A 24,688-nucleotide genomic window follows, 5' to 3' on the forward strand; every position below is an offset into this window, starting at 1 on the left:
CACCACCTGTAGTTATTTAGGTGAAAGCTCCAAAATGCTTGCCTAATATGTCTGTTTATCCAAAAGGAAGTAAAAAGGGAGAGCTAGAAAGATAGCATTGCATCACATTACATGGCAATGCAATGCACAGTTGCTGAAGTTGAACCAAAATGAGCTTGTAATCTGGCTTCTGCAACTTTGAACATGAAAAATCCAATGAGGAGAAGAAAAGCAAAGCCAAAGAGTCCATCCCAAAATCCGACAAACAAGCAAAATGAACAAAAAACATTGAATTCAATTCTTTCTGATTTTAGAAACTGCATTAAAGAAGGGGTGCACCGGTCCTGGAGATACTGCAATACCAGGTCAATGCGTGGAGTGGACAGAGCAAGCTCTTTTTCCATCTCCCTGTTCTAAAAATCCATTTAATATATGGTCCCCAGATAGGGGACGTATCAGATATTAAACTGATAAGAACAGATACTACACTTGATCTTAGCCAAAAGGCCGAGAAGCGATAACCAGAATTGGTTTCAAACTACGGAGCCACCCAAGGATCCTGAAAAGTCCATTTGTGGAGATGAGCTCCTGGACTCCCGTTAAGAAGACATGTTGTCAACCTATAGATCCCTTACATGCCTGGACTTTTCGGCTTGCTGCTGCTGCAATCCACGCGTTTTAGATCTGCATAACTCCACCTCTTTAAACACAGCACCTTCACCCCCTGCTGTTCCCACCCGCCTCAACACCGTTGGAAGGGAGGAGAACCAATTAAGGCGGGGGGTGGGGTGGAACGAGCAGCTGTCTACCCTTAGCAGGAGGGCTCCTGATTACATACCTCTCCTGCTGCTGCTGCTGCTGGCTGTCCAGCAGCAGACTGAAGGTGGCTGCTGCTGTGCACAGGTATATAAAGGCTCAGAGCCTATTATGACACGCGCAGCCAGCGTTCCATTGCCACATTCCATCTACTGCAGGCAGGATACCTGGCTGGCTGAATGTCGCTGAGAAGCTCACAGAGACCGCCATAAGCAACAGTTTAACAGAATGCCACAGACTAATCAACCAAACTTTTTGGGTTGGGTTCTCTTTTATAGTCTGCAGGCATTAAATGAAAGAAGTCAGTGTTCCAGCAGAGGGAGACAACGTTTCAGAAAAGGCATTGTAGCAAACCAAAAAAGAAATTTTAAGCGCAGCAGAGTAACCAGCGCACATACCTGTTAGCTCAGGTGAGTTTAAAAGGCTGCTGTTGATAACAAGGGCATTTGCTAAATAGATGGTGTGTGTGCAACAATATACTGAAAGGTCAATTATATTGTGCAGCTTATCTCACCACCTGTAGTTATTTAGGTGAAAGCTCCAAAATGCTTGCCTAATATGTCTGTTTATCCAAAAGGAAGTAAAAAGGGAGAGCTAGAAAGATAGCATTGCATCACATTACATGGCAATGCAATGCACAGTTGCTGAAGTTGAACCAAAATGAGCTTGTAATCTGGCTTCTGCAACTTTGAACATGAAAAATCCAATGAGGAGAAGAAAAGCAAAGCCAAAGAGTCCATCCCAAAATCCGACAAACAAGCAAAATGAACAAAAAACATTGAATTCAATTCTTTCTGATTTTAGAAACTGCATTAAAGAAGGGGTGCACCGGTCCTGGAGATACTGCAATACCAGGTCAATGCGTGGAGTGGACAGAGCAAGCTCTTTTTCCATCTCCCTGTTCTAAAAATCCATTTAATATATGGTCCCCAGATAGGGGACGTATCAGATATTAAACTGATAAGAACAGATTTTTTTTTTAATTTGGCTATCCCCTCACAGGGATAAAACCAGTTTTATTTAAAAATTACACAGATGTACAGAAATAAAAGCAACATTTTACATCATTACAAATTTTTATACATTGTCTCGAAACATACGAGACTTAAAAGCATAAATTATTCAAATAGGATAAAAATTTGCATATATTCAAATTAATAAAATGTTACAAAAATTCAAAATGTGTTCCATACATTGACATCCCATTTTAGGGAGATATTTGGATTATTTTTTTTATCTAATAAAAAATATACATACATTTCACTTAAACAAAAACTAAAAACATCATTTAAAGACAATTCATCATGATTAAAAATTAAAATATTTCGGGCTTTCCAGAGAGCTATTTTGGCGCAATTTATTGTCTTCCATGCCATAATTTTTTGGTCTTTTGTTGGGCATTCCATAAGTCCATAAAGTATTGTGGCGTAGTTAAAGTCTTTGAGGTCTGCCACTTTTTCCATCAGAGGGAGCAATTTTCTCCAGAACGCTTTTGCAAAAGGACAAGTCCATAGTAGATGTTTCACTGATTCCTCCTCTTGACATCCGCTTCTTGGGCAAATGGCAGACCTCACGAGTCCTCTTCTATGTTGGAATGCCCGGCACGGAAGACATTGGTGTGCGCAGCTCCAAGCCAAATCTTTCTGTATATTAAAAAGATATTTTGCATTAATGACTTTCCATATATTCAATATTTGTTCATCATCATAGCGCTCAATGTTACATAACTCTTCATTTTTACAAAGACTTTTAATTAATTTCTTACTATTTTGTAGATCTCCCGCTTCTTTACCCCCTAAATTAAAATGAATCACTATTTTTTCTAAAATTAAATAATGCGTTGGCAGTTTAAAAGCATATGGAGATGATAAAACCGTTTCAAACCACCCAAACTTTCTCATAAAAAAACCAGTGTTATAACGCATAAAAAAGGACCAATAGTGATTTTTAAAAAGGGCATTAAAACAGAAGCAAAAAAATTTAATTAAAAGGAATCTACTAAAATCTGGAAAGTCTTTCCCACCTTTGAGCTTTGGTTTTGTTACAATTTCTCTTTTTAATTTCTCCATCTTAGAACTCCAGAAAAAAGTAAAACATGCTTTAGTGATCTTTTTTAAAATATTTACAGGGGGAGGGAAAACCAAACTCAAATACAATAAAAGAGGCAAAATGACCATTTTTATAATTAATACTTTACCCTCCATCGTTAATTTTCTCATATTCCACATACATATTTTCGTATTCACTTTCTGAGCTACCGCCTCCCAGTTATTTAGACCATTATTGGATTCACAGAAAGAAATACCTAAAATATTAATAGATTCAGTTATTGGAATAAAAACATCGTGTAAAATCATCTCCCCAATATTTAAAATACTACTCTTATTAAAATTAACCTTAAAACCAGAAGCTGTACAAAAGGATTGGATCTGTTTGAGTGAGTTTTGTAGTGATGGTGCATCTCGGCAAAGGACCGCCACATCGTCCATGTAACCCACCACTTTTGCTTCTGTTCCTTTGCTTCCAGGTAGAGGGATACCACATATTTGTCTATCTCTACGGATTGCACATAAAAGTGGCTCAAGAGCACAAATAAAAAGTAGTGGGGACAGGGGGCACCCCTGTTTTACCCCTGATTTTAAAAAAACATCTTGTGTCTTAAAACCATTTACTAAAATCTTACTTGTGCAGTCCTTATAAAACGCTTTAAGAGATAATAAAAACCTTTCTGGTATGCCCATTTTTTCTAAAACCTTAAAAAGATAAAAATGAGAAATCTGATCAAAAGCTTTTTCGAAGTCAATTGATAAAATTGCCATCTTCCCTTTTCTGTTTTTAATGTCTTCAATACAGTCTTTAACAAGGTTTAGATTGTCCCAGATACTGCGCTCAGGCACACCACATACTTGGTTTGAGTGGATTATTTTTCCTATAATTTTTTTAAGGCGGTTTGCACAAATTTTTGCCATTATTTTATAGTCACAGTTTAGTAGGGTTATAGGTCTCCAGTTTTTTAAGTCTGTCTTATCACCTTTCTTATATAATAATGAGACCTCCCCTTTTTTCCAGGATTTTAATAAAACCTTATCATTAAAAACTTCAGTAAAAACATAAAACAGATCCTCTTTTAAAATATCATAAAATTTTACATAAAACTCTATAGGAATACCGTCTGATCCAGGGACTTTTCCAATTTTAAAACTTTTTATGGTTTGTAAAATTTCTTCTTCTGTTATGTTTTGTGATAAAAATTCTTGGGAGGCGGTATCTAAAACAGATGTTATTTCTTCTAGGGAATTTTGCATTATATTTTCATCTATTGTTTTATCATTAAAAAAATTAAAATAGCAACCATGTACCTTTTCCAAAATTTTTCCCATATTTTTCTCTCCATCTATATCTTCAATTACTGTTTTTTTCTCTCTAATTTTTTTAAAAAAATATCTAGAACATTTTTCGTCTTCCTCCACATGTTTTATTCTGGAGCGGAAAATGAGCTCTTTCCCTTTTTGTTCTAGTGATTTTGTTATTTCTTCTTTCAGTATTTTAATATCTTTTTCTACTTCTAGACCATTTTCTCTAAGTTTATATAAGGTCTGTAACCGGGTATTTAAATTATTATATAATTCTAGCTTTTCTTTTGCTTTATATATGCTTTTCTTAATAAAAAAATCTTTTATTTTTTTTTTCATTTTATCCCACCAGGCACTTATAGGGACATTTACATCTTTCTTCCTCCTGCAGTTTTTATAAAATTCAATAAAATCCGATAAAATCTTAGAATCATTTAAAAGGGATACATTCATTTTCCAAGTTTTTTTCCCACATTTTTTATTAGCATTAATTTTTACACTAAAAGATAAAAATTTATGATCTGAGAAGATATTATCGTGGGTTTCACATTTATCAGGTAAAATTTGTTCTGAACCAAATATAAAATCTATTCTTGAACTGCAATTTAAATTGCTCCAGGTAAAGCCGGCTTCTACTGAACTAGTCTTGTTGCATTCTTTATAAATATCAACAAGTCTAAAATCACTTAAAATATTACTTAACATACCGGAAGTTTTGTCATAATTTCTACTTACGGCTGTAGAGCGCCGACTTTCACCCTTTAAAATACAATTAAAATCACCTGCCAAGATAAAAGGTTCAGAGGTATTAATAAATAATGGTAAAATCTCTAACATGTCAGCTCTTTCATTTTTATCTGGGGACCCATAAAAATTTAAAAATTGCCATTTTACACCATTAATAAAAGCTTTAACTAATAACATACGACCTGGTAAAATCTCTTGGATAAAATCAATTTGAACGTTTCCCTTAAAAAGTATAGCTATCCCTGCTGATCCGGTAACATTTGACCCGGACCACACTGATGGGCCACATTTCCAATCCTCTTTGTATTTTTTGTAGGATACTGTGTGAGGGATATTGCATTCCTGTAAAAAGAAGACGGAAGCCGTAAGACAAGTTAAAAAATTAAATAATGTTACTCTTCTGGTTTTTGATTTTAGACCCCTCACATTGAGGGAAATGTCCTTAAGTTCTGCCATTGGAGGAAAGTAAAAAAATTATATAAAACAGAAATCCGGAACTTACTTCCTATCCGCTGAACCGGCCAGACCACTTACGCTCGAGCTACTTCCCTCGTCCGAATTTATCGTAAGTAAGGACTCCATGGAGGAGGAACTTGACTCACCAAGACAATGACCCAACGCTACATGTGAGTAGCTTGGGAGACAACTAAGAGGAACAGCACCCTGGGTCTCCATGGGCTGGCCATTCAGATCCTTATCAGGTGGGTCCCCAGGTGGCTCCCCTGCACCCAGGGGAGGCCGACACACAGGGGAAGGTTGTGTACAAGGCAATGTACCCGAGCTCATGGAGCTGGCAAGGTCCGGCTCCCCACCGGGGTCAGCAGGGTCCGGGACCTTTGGGGGACCAACGTCCACCTCCCCACCAGGAGATGTGTCCATATGATCCCCATCAGCCGCTCCATTCGAACCATCTTTCTTCCCTCTTTTCTTTTTATGGGGACCCACCGTAGTCCAGTTAGCCTCAGACTCAGGCCCAGGAAACCCAGTTTTTGCCTCGGGCTCGGTGTCAACCTTCTGCCGGTCTCTTTTGGTTTTACCGATCATGCCCTTTTGTTCCTTTTCCGCCTTTCTTTTAGCCTCCCTGTTGTCTTGGTGCCAACTTTTCCTCACTGCTTGGGAGTTACCCTTCATTACCTCTGAGCTTTCCTCATCACTCGAATCGCCCTCTTTGCTCGCTGAGGCTCCAGGTTGTTGTTCCTCCTCCTGAGGGGTGGTCTGACCTGTTGGTTCATTTTCGGATGTCCTGGCCTTTTCCTTCCGTCTCTGTTCGGCCTCCCAGAACCTATGTGGGCATGAAAAATAAAAATGACCAGGTTTTTGGCAGAAATTACATTTTTTATCATGAGGACATTCTTTGGCGTCATGTTCTGTACTAGCACAGTTTCTACAGGTTGCCTCACAGTCATCCTTAAAATGGCCATATTTTCCACAGTTTCTACAAAAGGGTGGCATACCAGAAAAAAAGAAGTCTCCATTTGAGGAACCTATTTTAAAACGTGCAGGAGGGAGTTTCACACCGCCTGGGAAATTAGGGTCTCTTTCACATGTTACTAGAAATTTCCATTTGGACGTCCATATGTGAAACTCATTAAGTACTTTCCCTATACATTTTACACTTTTAAAGTACATTGCAAGAAAACATGTTAGTTCCACTGAAGTAACGAAAGGAGAAAATACTTTAAGGATTACCATTTTTACCTCATCCAGGACGTGCTCGATAACTAGTATTCCTTTTAGAATAGGATTGTTTTTTGCCTTTCTGGCTCTTACCAGGACATCCTGAAAAATGCCTTCCCCGGTGAAGGTGATGTCATAATCGCCACGCCTCGGATAATGCTGGATAGAGAGAATCTCGTTCTTCTGCACATGAAAGAGCCCTTCAAGCACGTCCTGGACTACGTACCGCAATTTCCTTTCATCACTTCCGCCCTCTGTGAAATGAATACGGATAGTGTTTTTAAGCCTCGCATAGTGAGGCACGAGGTTGGCGTCAACCTCCATGGTAGCGCAACAAGAAAAAGCAAATCGCAAACCGCTTGCAATCTGCGCCTTTCAGAGTTCTGTAAACAAAAACACCTGAGAGGCTGGGGGGGATCGCAACCCGTTACCCTGGGACTAAGCCCTCTCCCAATAGCAGCAGGCAGGGGAGCCCACCGAAGTGGGTCACCCTGCAAGGCCGAGGAGAGGGGTACCCGAGTACCTTCTGGACCACAGTCGCCTGTACAAGACACTTGACCGCAGCCAAAAGGCCGAGAAGCGATAACCAGAATTGGTTTCAAACTACGGAGCCACCCAAGGATCCTGAAAAGTCCATTTGTGGAGATGAGCTCCTGGACTCCCGTTAAGAAGACATGTTGTCAACCTCTAGATCCCTTACATGCCTGCACTTTTCGGCTTGCTGCTGCTGCAATCCACGCGTTTTAGATCTGCATAACTCCACCTCTTTAAACACAGCACCTTCACCCCCTGCTGTTCCCACCCGCCTCAACACCGTTGGAAGGGAGGAGAACCAATTAAGGCGGGGGGTGGGGTGGAACGAGCAGCTGTCTACCCTTAGCAGGAGGGCTCCTGATTACATACCTCTCCTGCTGCTGCTGCTGCTGGCTGTCCAGCAGCAGACTGAAGGTGGCTGCTGCTGTGCACAGGTATATAAAGGCTCAGAGCCTATTATGACACGCGCAGCCAGCGTTCCATTGCCACATTCCATCTACTGCAGGCAGGATACCTGGCTGGCTGAATGTCGCTGAGAAGCTCACAGAGACCGCCATAAGCAACAGTTTAACAGAATGCCACAGACTAATCAACCAAACTTTTTGGGTTGGGTTCTCTTTTATAGTCTGCAGGCATTAAATGAAAGAAGTCAGTGTTCCAGCAGAGGGAGACAACGTTTCAGAAAAGGCATTGTAGCAAACCAAAAAAGAAATTTTAAGCGCAGCAGAGTAACCAGCGCACATACCTGTTAGCTCAGGTGAGTTTAAAAGGCTGCTGTTGATAACAAGGGCATTTGCTAAATAGATGGTGTGTGTGCAACAATATACTGAAAGGTCAATTATATTGTGCAGCTTATCTCACCACCTGTAGTTATTTAGGTGAAAGCTCCAAAATGCTTGCCTAATATGTCTGTTTATCCAAAAGGAAGTAAAAAGGGAGAGCTAGAAAGATAGCATTGCATCACATTACATGGCAATGCAATGCACAGTTGCTGAAGTTGAACCAAAATGAGCTTGTAATCTGGCTTCTGCAACTTTGAACATGAAAAATCCAATGAGGAGAAGAAAAGCAAAGCCAAAGAGTCCATCCCAAAATCCGACAAACAAGCAAAATGAACAAAAAACATTGAATTCAATTCTTTCTGATTTTAGAAACTGCATTAAAGAAGGGGTGCACCGGTCCTGGAGATACTGCAATACCAGGTCAATGCGTGGAGTGGACAGAGCAAGCTCTTTTTCCATCTCCCTGTTCTAAAAATCCATTTAATATATGGTCCCCAGATAGGGGACGTATCAGATATTAAACTGATAAGAACAGATACTACACTTGATCTTAGCCAAAAGGCCGAGAAGCGATAACCAGAATTGGTTTCAAACTACGGAGCCACCCAAGGATCCTGAAAAGTCCATTTGTGGAGATGAGCTCCTGGACTCCCGTTAAGAAGACATGTTGTCAACCTCTAGATCCCTTACATGCCTGCACTTTTCGGCTTGCTGCTGCTGCAATCCACGCGTTTTAGATCTGCATAACTCCACCTCTTTAAACACAGCACCTTCACCCCCTGCTGTTCCCACCCGCCTCAACACCGTTGGAAGGGAGGAGAACCAATTAAGGCGGGGGGTGGGGTGGAACGAGCAGCTGTCTACCCTTAGCAGGAGGGCTCCTGATTACATACCTCTCCTGCTGCTGCTGCTGCTGGCTGTCCAGCAGCAGACTGAAGGTGGCTGCTGCTGTGCACAGGTATATAAAGGCTCAGAGCCTATTATGACACGCGCAGCCAGCGTTCCATTGCCACATTCCATCTACTGCAGGCAGGATACCTGGCTGGCTGAATGTCGCTGAGAAGCTCACAGAGACCGCCATAAGCAACAGTTTAACAGAATGCCACAGACTAATCAACCAAACTTTTTGGGTTGGGTTCTCTTTTATAGTCTGCAGGCATTAAATGAAAGAAGTCAGTGTTCCAGCAGAGGGAGACAACGTTTCAGAAAAGGCATTGTAGCAAACCAAAAAAGAAATTTTAAGCGCAGCAGAGTAACCAGCGCACATACCTGTTAGCTCAGGTGAGTTTAAAAGGCTGCTGTTGATAACAAGGGCATTTGCTAAATAGATGGTGTGTGTGCAACAATATACTGAAAGGTCAATTATATTGTGCAGCTTATCTCACCACCTGTAGTTATTTAGGTGAAAGCTCCAAAATGCTTGCCTAATATGTCTGTTTATCCAAAAGGAAGTAAAAAGGGAGAGCTAGAAAGATAGCATTGCATCACATTACATGGCAATGCAATGCACAGTTGCTGAAGTTGAACAAAAATGAGCTTGTAATCTGGCTTCTGCAACTTTGAACATGAAAAATCCAATGAGGAGAAGAAAAGCAAAGCCAAAGAGTCCATCCCAAAATCCGACAAACAAGCAAAATGAACAAAAAACATTGAATTCAATTCTTTCTGATTTTAGAAACTGCATTAAAGAAGGGGTGCACCGGTCCTGGAGATACTGCAATACCAGGTCAATGCGTGGAGTGGACAGAGCAAGCTCTTTTTCCATCTCCCTGTTCTAAAAATCCATTTAATATATGGTCCCCAGATAGGGGACGTATCAGATATTAAACTGATAAGAACAGATACTACACTTGATCTTAGCCAAAAGGCCGAGAAGCGATAACCAGAATTGGTTTCAAACTACGGAGCCACCCAAGGATCCTGAAAAGTCCATTTGTGGAGATAAGCTCCTGGACTCCCGTTAAGAAGACATGTTGTCAACCTCTAGATCCCTTACATGCCTGCACTTTTCGGCTTGCTGCTGCTGCAATCCACGCGTTTTAGATCTGCATAACTCCACCTCTTTAAACACAGCACCTTCACCCCCTGCTGTTCCCACCCGCCTCAACACCGTTGGAAGGGAGGAGAACCAATTAAGGCGGGGGGTGGGGTGGAACGAGCAGCTGTCTACCCTTAGCAGGAGGGCTCCTGATTACATACCTCTCCTGCTGCTGCTGCTGCTGGCTGTCCAGCAGCAGACTGAAGGTGGCTGCTGCTGTGCACAGGTATATAAAGGCTCAGAGCCTATTATGACACGCGCAGCCAGCGTTCCATTGCCACATTCCATCTACTGCAGGCAGGATACCTGGCTGGCTGAATGTCGCTGAGAAGCTCACAGAGACCGCCATAAGCAACAGTTTAACAGAATGCCACAGACTAATCAACCAAACTTTTTGGGTTGGGTTCTCTTTTATAGTCTGCAGGCATTAAATGAAAGAAGTCAGTGTTCCAGCAGAGGGAGACAACATTTCAGAAAAGGCATTGTAGCAAACCAAAAAAGAAATTTTAAGCGCAGCAGAGTAACCAGCACACATACCTGTTAGCTCAGGTGAGTTTAAAAGGCTGCTGTTGATAACAAGGGCATTTGCTAAATAGATGGTGTGTGTGCAACAATATACTGAAAGGTCAATTATATTGTGCAGCTTATCTCACCACCTGTAGTTATTTAGGTGAAAGCTCCAAAATGCTTGCCTAATATGTCTGTTTATCCAAAAGGAAGTAAAAAGGGAGAGCTAGAAAGATAGCATTGCATCACATTACATGGCAATGCAATGCACAGTTGCTGAAGTTGAACCAAAATGAGCTTGTAATCTGGCTTCTGCAACTTTGAACATGAAAAATCCAATGAGGAGAAGAAAAGCAAAGCCAAAGAGTCCATCCCAAAATCCGACAAACAAGCAAAATGAACAAAAAACATTGAATTCAATTCTTTCTGATTTTAGAAACTGCATTAAAGAAGGGGTGCACCGGTCCTGGAGATACTGCAATACCAGGTCAATGCGTGGAGTGGACAGAGCAAGCTCTTTTTCCATCTCCCTGTTCTAAAAATCCATTTAATATATGGTCCCCAGATAGGGGACGTATCAGATATTAAACTGATAAGAACAGATACTACACTTGATCTTAGCCAAAAGGCCGAGAAGCGATAACCAGAATTGGTTTCAAACTACGGAGCCACCCAAGGATCCTGAAAAGTCCATTTGTGGAGATGAGCTCCTGGACTCCCGTTAAGAAGACATGTTGTCAACCTCTAGATCCCTTACATGCCTGCACTTTTCGGCTTGCTGCTGCTGCAATCCACGCGTTTTAGATCTGCATAACTCCACCTCTTTAAACACAGCACCTTCACCCCCTGCTGTTCCCACCCGCCTCAACACCGTTGGAAGGGAGGAGAACCAATTAAGGCGGGGGGTGGGGTGGAACGAGCAGCTGTCTACCCTTAGCAGGAGGGCTCCTGATTACATACCTCTCCTGCTGCTGCTGCTGGCTGTCCAGCAGCAGACTGAAGGTGGCTGCTGCTGTGCACAGGTATATAAAGGCTCAGAGCCTATTATGACACGCGCAGCCAGCGTTCCATTGCCACATTCCATCTACTGCAGGCAGGATACCTGGCTGGCTGAATGTCGCTGAGAAGCTCACAGAGACCGCCATAAGCAACAGTTTAACAGAATGCCACAGACTAATCAACCAAACTTTTTGGGTTGGGTTCTCTTTTATAGTCTGCAGGCATTAAATGAAAGAAGTCAGTGTTCCAGCAGAGGGAGACAACGTTTCAGAAAAGGCATTGTAGCATACCAAAAAAGAAATTTTAAGCGCAGCAGAGTAACCAGTGCACATACCTGTTAGCTCAGGTGAGTTTAAAAGGCTGCTGTTGATAACAAGGGCATTTGCTAAATAGATGGTGTGTGTGCAACAATATACTGAAAGGTCAATTATATTGTGCAGCTTATCTCACCACCTGTAGTTATTTAGGTGAAAGCTCCAAAATGCTTGCCTAATATGTCTGTTTATCCAAAAGGAAGTAAAAAGGGAGAGCTAGAAAGATAGCATTGCATCACATTACATGGCAATGCAATGCACAGTTGCTGAAGTTGAACCAAAATGAGCTTGTAATCTGGCTTCTGCAACTTTGAACATGAAAAATCCAATGAGGAGAAGAAAAGCAAAGCCAAAGAGTCCATCCCAAAATCCGACAAACAAGCAAAATGAACAAAAAACATTGAATTCAATTCTTTCTGATTTTAGAAACTGCATTAAAGAAGGGGTGCACCGGTCCTGGAGATACTGCAATACCAGGTCAATGCGTGGAGTGGACAGAGCAAGCTCTTTTTCCATCTCCCTGTTCTAAAAATCCATTTAATATATGGTCCCCAGATAGGGGACGTATCAGATATTAAACTGATAAGAACAGATTTTTTTTTTAATTTGGCTATCCCCTCACAGGGATAAAACCAGTTTTATTTAAAAATTACACAGATGTACAGAAATAAAAGCAACATTTTACATCATTACAAATTTTTATACATTGTCTCGAAACATACGAGACTTAAAAGCATAAATTATTCAAATAGGATAAAAATTTGCATATATTCAAATTAATAAAATGTTACAAAAATTCAAAATGTGTTCCATACATTGACATCCCATTTTAGGGAGATATTTGGATTATTTTTTTTATCTAATAAAAAATATACATACATTTCACTTAAACAAAAACTAAAAACATCATTTAAAGACAATTCATCATGATTAAAAATTAAAATATTTCGGGCTTTCCAGAGAGCTATTTTGGCGCAATTTATTGTCTTCCATGCCATAATTTTTTGGTCTTTTGTTGGGCATTCCATAAGTCCATAAAGTATTGTGGCGTAGTTAAAGTCTTTGAGGTCTGCCACTTTTTCCATCAGAGGGAGCAATTTTCTCCAGAACGCTTTTGCAAAAGGACAAGTCCATAGTAGATGTTTCACTGATTCCTCCTCTTGACATCCGCTTCTTGGGCAAATGGCAGACCTCACGAGTCCTCTTCTATGTTGGAATGCCCGGCACGGAAGACATTGGTGTGCGCAGCTCCAAGCCAAATCTTTCTGTATATTAAAAAGATATTTTGCATTAATGACTTTCATATATTCAATATTTGTTCATCATCATAGCGCTCAATGTTACATAACTCTTCATTTTTACAAAGACTTTTAATTAATTTCTTACTATTTTGTAGATCTCCCGCTTCTTTACCCCCTAAATTAAAATGAATCACTATTTTTTCTAAAATTAAATAATGCGTTGGCAGTTTAAAAGCATATGGAGATGATAAAACCGTTTCAAACCACCCAAACTTTCTCATAAAAAAACCAGTGTTATAACGCATAAAAAAGGACCAATAGTGATTTTTAAAAAGGGCATTAAAACAGAAGCAAAAAAATTTAATTAAAAGGAATCTACTAAAATCTGGAAAGTCTTTCCCACCTTTGAGCTTTGGTTTTGTTACAATTTCTCTTTTTAATTTCTCCATCTTAGAACTCCAGAAAAAAGTAAAACATGCTTTAGTGATCTTTTTTAAAATATTTACAGGGGGAGGGAAAACCAAACTCAAATACAATAAAAGAGGCAAAATGACCATTTTTATAATTAATACTTTACCCTCCATCGTTAATTTTCTCATATTCCACATACATATTTTCGTATTCACTTTCTGAGCTACCGCCTCCCAGTTATTTAGACCATTATTGGATTCACAGAAAGAAATACCTAAAATATTAATAGATTCAGTTATTGGAATAAAAACATCGTGTAAAATCATCTCCCCAATATTTAAAATACTACTCTTATTAAAATTAACCTTAAAACCAGAAGCTGTACAAAAGGATTGGATCTGTTTGAGTGAGTTTTGTAGTGATGGTGCATCTCGGCAAAGGACCGCCACATCGTCCATGTAACCCACCACTTTTGCTTCTGTTCCTTTGCTTCCAGGTAGAGGGATACCACATATTTGTCTATCTCTACGGATTGCACATAAAAGTGGCTCAAGAGCACAAATAAAAAGTAGTGGGGACAGGGGGCACCCCTGTTTTACCCCTGATTTTAAAAAAACATCTTGTGTCTTAAAACCATTTACTAAAATCTTACTTGTGCAGTCCTTATAAAACGCTTTAAGAGATAATAAAAACCTTTCTGGTATGCCCATTTTTTCTAAAACCTTAAAAAGATAAAAATGAGAAATCTGATCAAAAGCTTTTTCGAAGTCAATTGATAAAATTGCCATCTTCCCTTTTCTGTTTTTAATGTCTTCAATACAGTCTTTAACAAGGTTTAGATTGTCCCAGATACTGCGCTCAGGCACACCACATACTTGGTTTGAGTGGATTATTTTTCCTATAATTTTTTTAAGGCGGTTTGCACAAATTTTTGCCATTATTTTATAGTCACAGTTTAGTAGGGTTATAGGTCTCCAGTTTTTTAAGTCTGTCTTATCACCTTTCTTATATAATAATGAGACCTCCCCTTTTTTCCAGGATTTTAATAAAACCTTATCATTAAAAACTTCAGTAAAAACATAAAACAGATCCTCTTTTAAAATATCATAAAATTTTACATAAAACTCTATAGGAATACCGTCTGATCCAGGGACTTTTCCAATTTTAAAACTTTTTATGGTTTGTAAAATTTCTTCTTCTGTTATGTTTTGTGATAAAAATTCTTGGGAGGCGGTATCTAAAACAGATGTTATTTCTTCTAGGGAATTTTGCATTATATTTTCATCTATTGTTTTATCATTAAAAAGATTAAAATAGCAACCATGTACCTTTTCCAAAATTTTTCCCATATTTTTCTCTCCATCTATATCTTCAATTACTGTTTTTTTCTCTCTAATTTTTTTAAAAAAATATCTAGAACATTTTTCGTCTTCCTCCACATGTTTTATTCTGGAGCGGAAAATGAGCTCTTTCCCTTTTTGTTCTAGTGATTTTGTTATTTCTTCTTTCAGTATTTTAATATCTTTTTCTACTTCTAGACCATTTTCTCTAAGTTTATATAAGGTCTGTAACCGGGTATTTAAATTATTATATAATTCTAGCTTTTCTTTTGCTTTATATATGCTTTTCTTAATAAAAAAATCTTTTATTTTTTTTTTCATTTTATCCCACCAGGCACTTATAGGGACATTTACATCTTTCTTCCTCCTGCAGTTTTTATAAAATTCAATAAAATCCGATAAAATCTTAGAATCATTTAAAAGGGATACATTCATTTTCCAAGTTTTTTTCCCACATTTTTTATTAGCATTAATTTTTACACTAAAAGATAAAAATTTATGATCTGAGAAGATATTATCGTGGGTTTCACATTTATCAGGTAAAATTTGTTCTGAACCAAATATAAAATCTATTCTTGAACTGCAATTTAAATTGCTCCAGGTAAAGCCGGCTTCTACTGAACTAGTCTTGTTGCATTCTTTATAAATATCAACAAGTCTAAAATCACTTAAAATATTACTTAACATACCGGAAGTTTTGTCATAATTTCTACTTACGGCTGTAGAGCGCCGACTTTCACCCTTTAAAATACAATTAAAATCACCTGCCAAGATAAAAGGTTCAGAGGTATTAATAAATAATGGTAAAATCTCTAACATGTCAGCTCTTTCATTTTTATCTGGGGACCCATAAAAATTTAAAAATTGCCATTTTACACCATTAATAAAAGCTTTAACTAATAACATACGACCTGGTAAAATCTCTTGGATAAAATCAATTTGAACGTTTCCCTTAAAAAGTATAGCTATCCCTGCTGATCCGGTAACATTTGACCCGGACCACACTGATGGGCCACATTTCCAATCCTCTTTGTATTTTTTGTAGGATACTGTGTGAGGGATATTGCATTCCTGTAAAAAGAAGACGGAAGCCGTAAGACAAGTTAAAAAATTAAATAATGTTACTCTTCTGGTTTTTGATTTTAGACCCCTCACATTGAGGGAAATGCCCTTAAGTTCTGCCATTGGAGGAAAGTAAAAAAATTATATAAAACAGAAATCCGGAACTTACTTCCTATCCGCTGAACCGGCCAGACCACTTACGCTCGAGCTACTTCCCTCGTCCGAATTTATCGTAAGTAAGGACTCCATGGAGGAGGAACTTGACTCACCAAGACAATGACCCAACGCTACATGTGAGTAGCTTGGGAGACAACTAAGAGGAACAGCACCCTGGGTCTCCATGGGCTGGCCATTCAGATCCTTATCAGGTGGGTCCCCAGGTGGCTCCCCTGCACCCAGGGGAGGCCGACACACAGGGGAAGGTTGTGTACAAGGCAATGTACCCGAGCTCATGGAGCTGGCAAGGTCCGGCTCCCCACCGGGGTCAGCAGGGTCCGGGACCTTTGGGGGACCAACGTCCACCTCCCCACCAGGAGATGTGTCCATCTGATCCCCATCAGCCGCTCCATTCGAACCATCTTTCTTCCCTCTTTTCTTTTTATGGGGACCCACCGTAGTCCAGTTAGCCTCAGACTCAGGCCCAGGAAACCCAGTTTTTGCCTCGGGCTCGGTGTCAACCTTCTGCCGGTCTCTTTTGGTTTTACCAATCATGCCCTTTTGTTCCTTTTCCGCCTTTCTTTTAGCCTCCCTGTTGTCTTGGTGCCAACTTTTCCTCACTGCTTGGGAGTTACCCTTCATTACCTCTGAGCTTTCCTCATCACTCGAATCGCCCTCTTTGCTCGCTGAGGCTCCAGGTTGTTGTTCCTCCTCCTGAGGGGTGGTCTGACCTGTTGGTTCATTTTCGGATGTCCTGGCCTTTTCCTTCCGTCTCTGTTCGGCCTCCCAGAACCTATGTGGGCATGAAAAATAAAAATGACCAGGTTTTTGGCAGAAATTACATTTTTTATCATGAGGACATTCTTTGGCGTCATGTTCTGTACTAGCACAGTTTCTACAGGTTGCCTCACAGTCATCCTTAAAATGGCCATATTTTCCACAGTTTCTACAAAAGGGTGGCATACCAGAAAAAAAGAAGTCTCCATTTGAGGAACCTATTTTAAAACGTGCAGGAGGGAGTTTCACACCGCCTGGGAAATTAGGGTCTGTTTCACATGTTACTAGAAATTTCCATTTGGACGTCCATATGTGAAACTCATTAAGTACTTTCCCTATACATTTTACACTTTTAAAGTACATTGCAAGAAAACATGTTAGTTCCACTGAAGTAACGAAAGGAGAAAATACTTTAAGGATTACCATTTTTACCTCATCCAGGACGTGCTCGATAACTAGTATTCCTTTTAGAATAGGATTGTTTTTTGCCTTTCTGGCTCTTACCAGGACATCCTGAAAAATGCCTTCCCCGGTGAAGGTGATGTCATAATCGCCACGCCTCGGATAATGCTGGATAGAGAGAATCTCGTTCTTCTGCACATGAAAGAGCCCTTCAAGCACGTCCTGGACTACGTACCGCAATTTCCTTTCATCACTTCCGCCCTCTGTGAAATGAATACGGATAGTGTTTTTAAGCCTCGCATAGTGAGGCACGAGGTTGGCGTCAACCTCCATGGTAGCGCAACAAGAAAAAGCAAATCGCAAACCGCTTGCAATCTGCGCCTTTCAGAGTTCTGTAAACAAAAACACCTGAGAGGCTGGGGGGGATCGCAACCCGTTACCCTGGGACTAAGCCCTCTCCCAATAGCAGCAGGCAGGGGAGCCCACCGAAGTGGGTCACCCTGCAAGGCCGAGGAGAGGGGTACCCGAGTACCTTCTGGACCACAGTCGCCTGTACAAGACACTTGACCGCAGCCAAAAGGCCGAGAAGCGATAACCAGAATTGGTTTCAAACTAAGGAGCCACCCAAGGATCCTGAAAAGTCCATTTGTGGAGATGAGCTCCTGGACTCCCGTTAAGAAGACATGTTGTCAACCTCTAGATCCCTTACATGCCTGCACTTTTCGGCTTGCTGCTGCTGCAATCCACGCGTTTTAGATCTGCATAACTCCACCTCTTTAAACACAGCACCTTCACCCCCTGCTGTTCCCACCCGCCTCAACACCGTTGGAAGGGAGGAGAACCAATTAAGGCGGGGGGTGGGGTGGAACGAGCAGCTGTCTACCCTTAGCAGGAGGGCTCCTGATTACATACCTCTCCTGCTGCTGCTGCTGCTGGCTGTCCAGCAGCAGACTGAAGGTGGCTGCTGCTGTGCACAGGTATATAAAGGCTCAGAGCCTATTATGACACGCGCAGCCAGCGTTCCATTGCCACATTCCATCTACTGCAGGCAGGATACCTGGCTGGCTGAATGTCGCTGAGAAGCTCACAGAGACTGCCATAAGCAACAGTTTAACAGAATGCCACAGACTAATCAACCAAACTTTTTGGGTTGGGTTCTCTTTTATAGTCTGCAGGCATTAAATGAAAGAAGTCAGTGTTCCAGCAGAGGGAGACAACGTTTCAGAAAAGGCATTGTAGCAAACCAAAAAAGAAATTTTAAGCGCAGCAGAGTAACCAGCGCACATACCTGTTAGCTCAGGTGAGTTTAAAAGGCTGCTGTTGATAACAAGGGCATTTGCTAAATAGATGGTGTGTGTGCAACAATATACTGAAAGGTCAATTATATTGTGCAGCTTATCTCACCACCTGTAGTTATTTAGGTGAAAGCTCCAAAATGCTTGCCTAATATGTCTGTTTATCCAAAAGGAAGTAAAAAGGGAGAGCTAGAAAGATAGCATTGCATCACATTACATGGCAATGCAATGCACAGTTGCTGAAGTTGAACCAAAATGAGCTTGTAATCTGGCTTCTGCAACTTTGAACATGAAAAATCCAATGAGGAGAAGAAAAGCAAAGCCAAAGAGTCCATCGCAAAATCCGACAAACAAGCAAAATGAACAAAAAACATTGAATTCAATTCTTTCTGATTTTAGAAACTGCATTAAAGAAGGGGTGCACCGGTCCTGGAGATACTGCAATACCAGGTCAATGCGTGGAGTGGACAGAGCAAGCTCTTTTTCCATCTCCCTGTTCTAAAAATCCATTTAATATATGGTCCCCAGATAGGGGACGTATCAGATATTAAACTGATAAGAACAGATACTACACTTGATCTTAGCCAAAAGGCCGAGAAGCGATAACCAGAATTGGTTTCAAACTACGGAGCCACCCAAGGATCCTGAAAAGTCCATTTGTGGAGATGAGCTCCTGGACTCCCGTTAAGAAGACATGTTGTCAACCTCTAGATCCCTTACATGCCTGCACTTTTCGGCTTGCTGCTGCTGCAATCCACGCGTTTTAGATCTGCATAACTCCACCTCTTTAAACACAGCACCTTCACCCCCTGCTGTTCCCACCCGCCTCAACACCGTTGGAAGGGAGGAGAACCAATTAAGGCGGGGGGTGGGGTGGAACGAGCAGCTGTCTACCCTTAGCAGGAGGGCTCCTGATTACATACCTCTCCTGCTGCTGCTGCTGCTGGCTGTCCAGCAGCAGACTGAAGGTGGCTGCTGCTGTGCACAGGTATATAAAGGCTCAGAACCTATTATGACACGCGCAGCCAGCGTTCCATTGCCACATTCCATCTACTGCAGGCAGGATACCTGGCTGGCTGAATGTCGCTGAGAAGCTCACAGAGACCGCCATAAGCAACAGTTTAACAGAATGCCACAGACTAATCAACCAAACTTTTTGGGTTGGGTTCTCTTTTATAGTCTGCAGGCATTAAATGAAAGAAGTCAGTGTTCCAGCAGAGGGAGACAACGTTTCAGAAAAGGCATTGTAGCAAACCAAAAAAGAAATTTTAAGCGCAGCAGAGTAACCAGCGCACATACCTGTTAGCTCAGGTGAGTTTAAAAGGCTGCTGTTGATAACAAGGGCATTTGCTAAATAGATGGTGTGTGTGCAACAATATACTGAAAGGTCAATTATATTGTGCAGCTTATCTCACCACCTGTAGTTATTTAGGTGAAAGCTCCAAAATGCTTGCCTAATATGTCTGTTTATCCAAAAGGAAGTAAAAAGGGAGAGCTAGAAAGATAGCATTGCATCACATTACATGGCAATGCAATGCACAGTTGCTGAAGTTGAACCAAAATGAGCTTGTAATCTGGCTTCTGCAACTTTGAACATGAAAAATCCAATGAGGAGAAGAAAAGCAAAGCCAAAGAGTCCATCCCAAAATCCGACAAACAAGCAAAATGAACAAAAAACATTGAATTCAATTCTTTCTGATTTTAGAAACTGCATTAACCCCTTAAGCCCCGCGGGTGGTTTGCACGTTAATGACCGGGCCAATTTTTACAATTCTGACCACTGTCACTTTATGAGGTAATTACTCTGGAACGCTTCAACGGATCCCCCTGATTCTGAGACTGTTTTTTCGTGACATATTGTACTTCATGATTGTGGAAAAATTTCTTCGATATCACTTGCATTTATTTGTGAAAAAAACGGAAATTTGGCGATAATTTTGAAAATTTTGCAATTTTCAAAATTTGAATTTTTAAGCCCTGAAATCAGAGCGATATATCACACAAAAGAGTTAATAAATAACATTTCCCACATGTCTACTTTACATCAGCACAATTTTGGAACCAAAATTTTTTTTTGTTAGGGAGCTATAAGGGTTAAAAGTTGACCAGCGATTTCTCATTTTTCCAACAAAATTTACAAAACCATTTTTTTAAGGGACCACATCACATTTGAAGTCACTTTGAGAGGTCTTTATGACAGAAAATACCCAAAAGTGACACCATTCTAAAAACTGCACCCCTCAAGGTGCTCAAAACCACATTCAAGAACTTTATTAACCCTTCAGGTGCTTCACAGGAATTTTTTGAATGTGGAAGAAAAAAATGAACATTTAACTTTTTTCACAAAAATGTTACTTTAGACCCATTTTTTTTTATTTTCACAGGGGTAACAAGAAAAAATGGACCCCAAAATTTGTTGTGCAATTTCCCCTGGGCACGCAGATACCCAATATTTGGGGAAAAAACACTGTTTAGGCGCACGGCAGGGCTCGGAAGGGAAGGAGCGCCATTTGACTTTTTGATTGTAAAATTTGCTTGAATAATTAGCGGACGCCATGTTGTGTTTGGAGAGCCCATGTGTGCCCAAACTTTGGAGCTCCCCCACAAGTGACCCCATTTTGGAAACTAGACCCCCCAAGGCACCTTTCTAGATGCATAGTGAGCACTTGGAACCCCCAGGTGCTTCACAAATTGATTCGTAACAATGAAAAAGTGAAAAAAAAAAACACTTTTTCATTTTTATGAATCAATTTGTGAAGCACCTGAGGGTTCCAAGTGCTCACATTGCATCTAGATAGGTGCCTTGGGGGGTCTAGTTTCCAAAATGGGGTCACTTGTGGGGGAGCTCCAATGTTTGGGCACACAGCGGCTCTCCAAATGCAACATGGTGTCACTAACAATTTGAGCCGATTTTCCGTTAAATTTGTTAGAGGACACAATGTTGCATTTAGAGAGTCCCTGTGTGCCCAAACATTGGAGCTCCCCCACAAGTGACCCCATTTTGGAAACTAGACCCCCCAAGGCACCTATCTAGATGCATAGTGAGCACTTGGAACCCCCAGGTGCTTCACAAATTGATTCGTAACAATGAAAAAGTGAAAAAAAAAACACTTTTCATTTTTATGAATCAATTTGTGAAGCACCTGAGGGTTCCAAGTGCTCACTATGCATCTAGATAGGTGCCTTGGGTGGTCTAGTTTCCAAAATGGGGTCACTTGTGGGGGAGCTCTAATATTTGGGCACACAGCGGCTCTCTAAATGCAACATGGTGTCCGCTAACAAATTTAACGCAAAATTGGCTCAAATTGTTAGCGACACCATGTTGCGTTTTGAGAGCCGCTGTGTGCCCAAACATTGGAGCTCCCCCACAAGTGACCCCATTTTGGAAACTAGACCCCCCAAGGCACCTATCTAGATGCATCGTGAGCACTTGGAACCCCCAGGTGCTTCACAAATTGATTCGTAACAATGAAAAAGTGAAAAAAAAAACACTTTTTCATTTTTATGAATCAATTTGTGAAGCACCTGGGGGTTCCAACTGCTCACTATGCATCTAGATAGGTGCCTTGGGGGGTCTAGTTTCCAAAATGGGGTCACTTGTGGGGGAGCTCCAATGTTTGGGCACACAGGGACTCTCCAAATGCAACATGGTATCCGCTAACAAATTGAATGGAAAATCGGCTCAAATTGTTAGCGGACACCACATTGCGTTTGGAGAGCCCCTCTGTGCCCAAACTTTGGAGCTCCCCCACAAGTGACCCCATTTTGGAAACTAGACCCCCCCAAGGCACCTTTCTAGATGCATAGTGAGCACTTGGAACTCCCAGGTGCTTCACAAATTGATTCGTAATAATGAAAAAGTGAAAAAAAAAAACACTTTTTCATTTTTACGAATCAATTTGTGAAGCACCTAGGGGTTCCAAGTGCTCACTATGCATCTAGATAGGTGCCTTGGGGGGTCTAGTTTCCAAAATGGGGTCACTTGTGGGGGAGCTCCAATGTTTGGGCACACAGGGACTCCCTAATGCAACATGGTATCCGCTAACAAATTGAATGGAAAATCGGCTCAAATTGTTAGCGGATGCCACATTGCGTTTGGAGAGCCCCTCTGTGCCCAAACTTTGGAGCTCCCCCACAAGTCACCCCATTTTGGAAACTAGACCCCCCAAGGCACCTTTCTAGATTCATAGTGAGCACTTGGAACCCCCAGGTGCTTCACAAATTGATTCGTAACAATGAAAAAGTGAAAAAAAAAAACACTTTTTCATTTTTATGAATCAATTTGTGAAGCACCTGGGGTTCCAAGTGCTCACTATGCATCTAGATAGGTGCCTTGGGGGGTCTAGTTTCCAAAATGGGGTCACTTGTGGGGGAGCTCCAATGTTTGGGCACACAGGGACTCTCCAAATGCAACATGATATCCGCTAACAATTTGAGCCAACAATTTGTTAGCGGATATCATGTTGCATTTGGAGAGTCCCTGTGTGCCCAAACATTGGAGCTCCCCCACAAGTGACCCCATTTTGGAAACTAGACCCCCCAAGGCACATATCTAGATGCATAGTGAGCACTTGGAACCCCAGGTGCTTCACAAATTGATTCATAAAAATGAAAAAGTGTTTTTTTTTTCACTTTTTCATTTTTACGAATCAATTTGTGAAGCACATGGGGGTTCCAAGTGCTCACTATGCATCTAGATAGGTGCCTTGGGGGGTCTAGTTTCCAAAATGGGGTCACTTGTGGGGGAGCTCCAATGTTTGGGCACACAGGGACTCTCCAAATGCAACATGATATCCGCTAACAATTTGAGCCAACAATTTGTTAGCGGATATCATGTTGCATTTGGAGAGTCCCTGTGTGCCCAAACACTGGAGCTCCCCCACAAGTAACCCCATTTTGGAAACTAGACCCCCCAAGGCACCTATCTAGATTCATAGTGAGCACTTGGAACCCCAGGTGCTTCACAAATTGATTCATAAAAATGAAAAAGTATTTTTTTTTTTCACTTTTTCATTTTTACGAATCAATTTGTGAAGCACCTGGGGGTTCCAAGTGCTCACTATGCATCTAGAAAGGTGCCTTGGGGGGTCTAGTTTCCAAAATGGGGTCACTTGTGGGGGAGCTCCAAAGTTTGGGCACAGAGGGGCTCTCCAAACGCAATGTGGTGTCCGCTAACAATTTGAGCCGATTTTCCATTCAATTTGTTAGCGGATACCATGTTGCATTTAGAGAGTCCATGTGTGCCCAAACATTGGAGCTCCCCCACAAGTGACCCCATTTTGGAAACTAGACCCCCCAAGGCACCTATCTAGATTCATAGTGAGCACTTGGAACCCCAGGTGCTTCATAAATTGATTCATAAAAATGAAAAAGTGTTTTTTTTTTCACTTTTTCATTTTTACGAATCAATTTGTGAAGCACCTGGGGGTTCCAAGTGCTCACTATGCATCTAGAAAGGTGCCTTCGGGGGTCTAGTTTCCAAAATGGGGTCACTTGTGGGGGAGCTCCAAAGTTTGGGCACAGAGAGGCTCTCCAAACGCAATGTGGTGTCCGCTAACAATTTGAGCCGATTTTCCATTCAATTTGTTAGCGGATACCTTGTTGCATTTAGAGAGTCCCTGTGTGCCCAAACATTGGAGCTCCCCCACAAGTGACCCCATTTTGGAAACTAGACCCCCCAAGGCACCTATATAGATTCATAGTGAGCACTTGGAACCCCAGGTGCTTCACAAATTGATTCATAAAAATGAAAAAGTGTTTTTTTTTTCACTTTTTCATTTTTACGAATCAATTTGTGAAGCACCTGGGGGTTCCAAGTGCTCACTATGCATCTATATAGGTGCCTTGGGGGGTCTAGTTTCCAAAATGGGGTCACTTGTGGGGGAGCTCCAATGTTTGGGCACACAGGGGCTCTCCAAACGCAACATGGCGTCCGCTAACAATTTGAGCCGATTTTCCATTCAATTTGTTAGCGGATACCATGTTGCATTTAGAGAGTCCCTGTGTGCCCAAACATTGGAGCTCCCCCACAAGTGACCCCATTTTGGAAACTAGACCCCCCAAGGCACCTATCTAGATTCATAGTGAGCAGTTGGAACCCCAGGTGCTTCACAAATTGATTCATAAAAATGAAAAAGTGTTTTTTTTTTCACTTTTTCATTTTTACGAATCAATTTGTGAAGCACCTGGGGGTTCCAAGTGCTCACTATGCATCTAGATAGGTGCATTGGGGGGTCTAGTTTCCAAAATGGGGTCACT

The 24,688-nt window shown here is 41.1% G+C and overlaps 7 non-coding genes across 7 annotated transcripts; all 7 read right to left on the reverse strand.

Annotated features, from left to right (window-relative positions):
- Nucleotides 1-307: 307 nt before the first annotated feature.
- LOC141213902 (U2 spliceosomal RNA) lies at nucleotides 308-498 on the reverse strand. Its single transcript, XR_012283235.1, has one exon. It is a non-coding gene; the product is annotated as a U2 spliceosomal RNA (small nuclear RNA).
- Nucleotides 499-1,613: 1,115 nt separating this feature from the next.
- Nucleotides 1,614-1,801, reverse strand: LOC141214081 (U2 spliceosomal RNA). Its single transcript, XR_012283409.1, has one exon. It is a non-coding gene; the product is annotated as a U2 spliceosomal RNA (small nuclear RNA).
- A 6,470-nt stretch (nucleotides 1,802-8,271) lies between these two features.
- Nucleotides 8,272-8,462, reverse strand: LOC141213904 (U2 spliceosomal RNA). The gene has a single exon (XR_012283237.1). It is a non-coding gene; the product is annotated as a U2 spliceosomal RNA (small nuclear RNA).
- A 1,115-nt stretch (nucleotides 8,463-9,577) lies between these two features.
- On the reverse strand, nucleotides 9,578-9,768 carry LOC141213905 (U2 spliceosomal RNA). Its single transcript, XR_012283238.1, has one exon. It is a non-coding gene; the product is annotated as a U2 spliceosomal RNA (small nuclear RNA).
- Nucleotides 9,769-10,883: 1,115 nt separating this feature from the next.
- Nucleotides 10,884-11,074, reverse strand: LOC141213906 (U2 spliceosomal RNA). Its single transcript, XR_012283239.1, has one exon. It is a non-coding gene; the product is annotated as a U2 spliceosomal RNA (small nuclear RNA).
- Nucleotides 11,075-12,186: 1,112 nt separating this feature from the next.
- Nucleotides 12,187-12,374, reverse strand: LOC141214082 (U2 spliceosomal RNA). Its single transcript, XR_012283410.1, has one exon. It is a non-coding gene; the product is annotated as a U2 spliceosomal RNA (small nuclear RNA).
- A 6,469-nt stretch (nucleotides 12,375-18,843) lies between these two features.
- On the reverse strand, nucleotides 18,844-19,034 carry LOC141213907 (U2 spliceosomal RNA). The gene has a single exon (XR_012283240.1). It is a non-coding gene; the product is annotated as a U2 spliceosomal RNA (small nuclear RNA).
- Nucleotides 19,035-24,688: the final 5,654 nt, after the last annotated feature.

Source organism: Phyllobates terribilis, unplaced genomic scaffold (assembly GCF_046119375.1).
Source record: "Phyllobates terribilis strain yellow unplaced genomic scaffold, ASM4611937v1 Scaffold_213__1_contigs__length_3403324, whole genome shotgun sequence".
Taxonomy (NCBI): domain Eukaryota; kingdom Metazoa; phylum Chordata; class Amphibia; order Anura; family Dendrobatidae; genus Phyllobates; species Phyllobates terribilis.